We start from the raw sequence: 4883 nt of genomic DNA, 5'->3' as shown, positions 1-4883 counted from the left end.
TCCATACAAAATTCTATTCTTGATTTGTAGTAAATTGGAGGAAACAAGTTTCTTCATTTTATATTTTGTGTAACATATGATTACAGTCATTAATATATTCTAAAACAACCACTATCCCTTAATAATTTTAATCTGAAAAAAGAATTAAGCCAACAGAAAAGATTATTTTCTCTCCTAACATACATGACATAGGTCAATCAAATGTGTAACTAATTTCTCAAAACTCTAAAAATATTTGGAAAAAGGGGCAGCTGCACTTGACAGTCAGTCTTTAGTCAAATCCACAGTTTCCATCTCTCCGGCAACCGTGGAGAAGGACGAAGAGACCTCGAGTGAGGTGGCCCAGTTGGAGGAACACCGTCATGGCAGGACTCCTGTCTGTTCCCACCTTGCTCCACCGCCGACATCTCAGTCCACCTGCTCCCTCACTCTCTTCACGAGTGGCAGGACAGGCCCCTGTGTGAGCACATGAGAACGCTGAGTCCCCACAGTGTCCCCAACATCCCGGGGTCCACCTGCGCTGCCTTCGCGTCCCCTCTCTGGTGTCCCCACTCACACAGCCATGCTGTCTACCCATACCGAGCGTGCTCTGGGAATCCTCCTTCTGCCATCGAAATGCAGTTGCGAAGAGTGTTGCATCATATTAGAAGCTCCCTGCAGAATCTTTCACAGTACCCTATGATGAGAGGACCTGACCTCGCTGCTGTTCCGTACAGTACTCAGAAATCATCTGTTTTCCCTCTTTATGAAAATACTTTTCAGGAGCTTCAAGTAATGAGGCAGAGCCTGAATTTGTTTAGAACCCAAATGATGGATTTAAAATTGGTAATGCTGTGCGAGCAGACCTTGGTTTATCAACATATGACTGAGGAGGAAAGGTATGAAGTTGGTCAGCTGCAGAGTCTGGGAAACTCGGTCCGAGTGGAGCTGCAGGACCTGGAGCTGCAGCTGGAAGAGCGCCTGCTGGGCCTGGACGAGCAGCTGCAGGCAGTGCGGGTGCCTTTGCCCTTCAGTTCCTTCTTGCTAGGAATATGTGGCAGTAGAAGTGCTGATAACCTGTCATGTCCTTCTCCACTGAATGTCGTGGAACCGGTGACTGAACTGATGCGTGAACAGTCCTACTTGAAGTCTGAATTGGGTCTGGGACTTGAAGAAATGGCATTTGAAAATCCTCCTGGAGAAAGCTCAGAGTCCGTTTGCTCCCGAGCCACGTCAGAGTCTTCTTCTGTGTGTTCTAGTCCCTCCCACCACATCACCAGAAGAACTGCAGTGGCTCCTGGTGACGCCAGCGGCAAACGCAAAGCCCAATCAATGGCAAGAAAGAGTGTTCTGGGGTTCAGTGGCCCTGACGCCCACTGCTCCTTCCAGAACAGGCTTTCTGCAGACACCACCGGAGCTGGAAAGTTCTGAGGAAGTTGGCACAGCTGAAGAAGGTCCACAGGTTGCAGGACCTAACTCTGACGTGGAAGAAGAGTGTGGAAAACTGTCAGCCATGCCAGCTGCTGAGGAAATGCAGAGAAATGTGGAGCAGGATGAGTTGCAGCAGGTCATACGGGAGATTAAAGAGTCTATTGTTGGTAAAATCAGACATGAAATTGAGCGGACTTTTGGCAGCATTATCTTCAAATAAAGCACCAAGTTCTAAGCAAGATAGTCATTAAGTGGAATGTTTAGACGGGCCTGGACCCTGCTAGTTGGTTAACTTTGGAGTTATTGGCGATGTACACCGTGGGCTTATCTTCTTCACAAGCTGCTTTTGGCAGAGTTGGGCTGCTATATACAGTGTACAGTGTGTGATCCTTCTGTAGCTGTCTTTTAAAAACATATAGAAACTTAGGCACTTTGCTATTTCTTTTCTCAACTACCAAAATTGTAGCGATTTGAAAAGCCTAATATTTATTCATATGTCAATATTTTTCCAATTGATTCCCTATGTAGAATTAATTATAAAACTTGAAGATTTTTAGACATAACCAACTTATAAATAACATATTACTTCAAACTAGCTTCTTAGAACACTGACCTCTATGAGGTATTTACTGTGCAATAACTGATTTATATTTTGAGAGCTTGAAGCAACCAATGATTTTCCCTCCACTGCTGTTAATTGGTGTCACTTCCAAGAAGACAAACTGTTGTGTTGTAAAAATTGCTCTTAATTCTTGAGGAGGCTACTAATAGCAGTAGTATAGAATTACATGAGGTTACCTACAACTACTTAATGTTCTTACACTGTAGGCCTTGTTGCTTTACCCAAAACAAATGTAATTTTATTACAGCTTATGTAGTATTTTTCTTTTGTAAATGTGTCTTATGTTAAACACTATGTACCTTTTGCATTGTCCAGTCTTCTTATTTTAAGGAGACGTTTCTTCAGTCTTGTAGACTAAATAATAGAACATTGTCAAAATAACGGGGTCTATGACTTGAATGGATAGAAATGAATAAGCTAGTTTTGTGTTTTTCAAAGTGGAAGTAATTTAGATTTGTTATCCTTAGACATAAATGATTTTAATTCAGTTTTAACCAGTGAAAACCCTTTGATTTTATGAAAGGAAAAGAAAATGGTTTCTTCTTTGGTGTTATATGTGTTGAATAAATGTGTAAAGTAACAACAACATGTTGGAATTTGTCTTTTAGCATTTATAATTTTCAATTCCTATTATGTTTCTTTGTGTGTGAAATTTTAATCAAAAATGGTTGAGATGTTAACTCTGTTTTTTGAAAGAATATTTCAAAGGCTTATAAATGTTTGAAATGTTACACAAAGGCTGATTTCTAAAAAAATTAAAACAATAAAGTATTTATTTTGCCTAAAATATTTTTTAAAAACTCTAAAAATAGTTCAGCATAACTTGCAACATGGCATGCTTGAATACTTCTAATATATAGCTTACCATAACTGTGGTTACCATATCTGTTCTTACCTCTGGTCCTGAAGAAGGGAATGTTTGGTCAGCTGAAAGCTCAAAGTAAACAATTTAAAACTGAGTACTGAGATAAAATATATAATTAAAATTCCCCAGCAAAACAAAGCATAAATATGACAGGCTCATATATATGGTATGGTACTTTTTTCCCGGCATGTTTTAAAGAAAATGCAGAGTCATTAAAAATTACTACTGGACAAGAGAGGTAATCATATTTCACATATATAATCACATTTCGGAATGCACTTATTATACAGTAAGCTATCTTTGTGTAATTCAAAAAAGGTGTTTTATATGCAGTCAAAAATGTTATAGTAATGGAGTTTTGGAGCTGAGTATCACCCTTTAAAGATTTCTGTTTTTGATATGTACAAGCATTGTTTAAAAACATGGAAAATTATTATTGTGAATTAACTTTTTCTTAGTGCTCAAAGTTTTATGGCATTTTACTCAGCACTATAAAAATGGGAGTAATCACATTATGTAGAGTGGAGATCACCTTCCTCCTCAAGGAGAAATAAGTCCAGCAAGAAGAGTCTGGCATCATTGTTAGTTCAGGACATTTTTCATTTAAATGATTTTAAGGGTCTTTTCAAGTCCAAACTTCTATGTTCTTTTTACTTAAGGGTAAAAGTATATATTTTTAAAATTAAGAGACTGTGGAGAAAAATTATTTCAGCATACTTTTCACCAAGTTTGGATAATGGAAAGGAATAAGTTTTTATCCAGGAGGTTGGAGCTCTGTATATTTACCTGCATTTGTCCAGGACTTGGATATTAACCTTTCTAGAATAACTTAAGATCTTTCATTCTCAATGCTTCTTTTAAATCTCTAAAGTGGGCATAAGTAACCTGGTACATGGGAAGTAAAAAAAGATTTAGTTGCCACATGTGTGTATTCCTGGATGGCAGAGCCAACTGTTGACAGACATGGTGGCTGAGCAACCTGCAGCTAAAATGATGCAGAGAATTCTGAACTTCAACACACATCTGCGCTCCTGAGCCTATTCTGAAACAGGCCATCCTCATTAAAGCTACAAGCAGGCCAATTTGAGCTTGAGGTGTCCTATGTATAAAAAAAAGTATAGAAAAAAGGACTGCAAAGCTTATTCCTTATTATTTTTGATTCTTGAAAACATTTGTAATCCTTGACAGAAGAATTGGAGTTAAAATTTAAAAATATAGAAGGAAAGATGACACCCAAAATATCTTGGACTAAAATTTTCCCAGAGTGATTGAAAGTCTCCAGTAAAAAAAGTGTTTTCTTCTTTTTATTCTTTCAAAGTCTATTTTCTTGTTAGAGCTCTTAATGTAAAGTTAACAGTGTTTGCTACATCAGAGAGGAAGTCATAACCTCTTTGTTGGGAATTTTGTCAGATATACTTTGGTAAGCTCTCAAAATTGAGAATGTGTGTCTTTGAGTTTATGGTTTAGTGCTTACCTTCCTTTGTGAAGTGGTTTAGGGAAAAACTTTTAGTAAAAGAAGTAGTTTGAAGTGATTTAGTAGTTGGGAAAGTATGTGTTGGATAAGAACAAAGCTCACATGTTTTAAACTGTGTAGGAGACTTTTTTTGACTCACAAATGAAAATGCCAAGGATAAATTGGATTTTATTCAACTTGTGAGCAGAGATGGCTCCATTTTTCTTGATCTTTTGTGTATCCACCTTTTGCCTGGCATCTTTGGCCCTAAGATCCTATCCTTATGGTGACATGACAGCTGCCAGATTTTGTTTTTTCTCACAGTGAGAGCAAACTGAACACTGTCTTTGATTGCTGATCAAATGCCCTAGTTTTTCCTTTACTAGATTATCTACAGATGCTCAGCTTTGGACTAATTTCAATGCAACAGTAATGCTTGGTCATGTTTTAGGATTGAGGTAGGAGGAACAATGGTGAAGCAATCTTTATTATAAAGAGTGTGATAAGAAATCAGGGTGTACCTTTGAATTTGA

General features: G+C 37.9%; 1 pseudogene; it reads left to right on the top strand.

Annotated features, from left to right (window-relative positions):
* The first annotated feature begins 235 nt into the window (after window positions 1–235).
* LOC101716401 (protein ITPRID2 pseudogene) lies at window positions 236–2667 on the top strand (annotated as a pseudogene).
* Window positions 2668–4883: the final 2216 nt, after the last annotated feature.

Source organism: Heterocephalus glaber, unplaced genomic scaffold, assembly GCF_053883595.1.
Source record: "Heterocephalus glaber isolate CG9 unplaced genomic scaffold, H.glaber_assembly_v1.0 deba00001461, whole genome shotgun sequence".
NCBI classification, from domain to species: domain Eukaryota; kingdom Metazoa; phylum Chordata; class Mammalia; order Rodentia; family Bathyergidae; genus Heterocephalus; species Heterocephalus glaber.
This window is presented reverse-complemented; position numbering and strand designations above follow the sequence as displayed.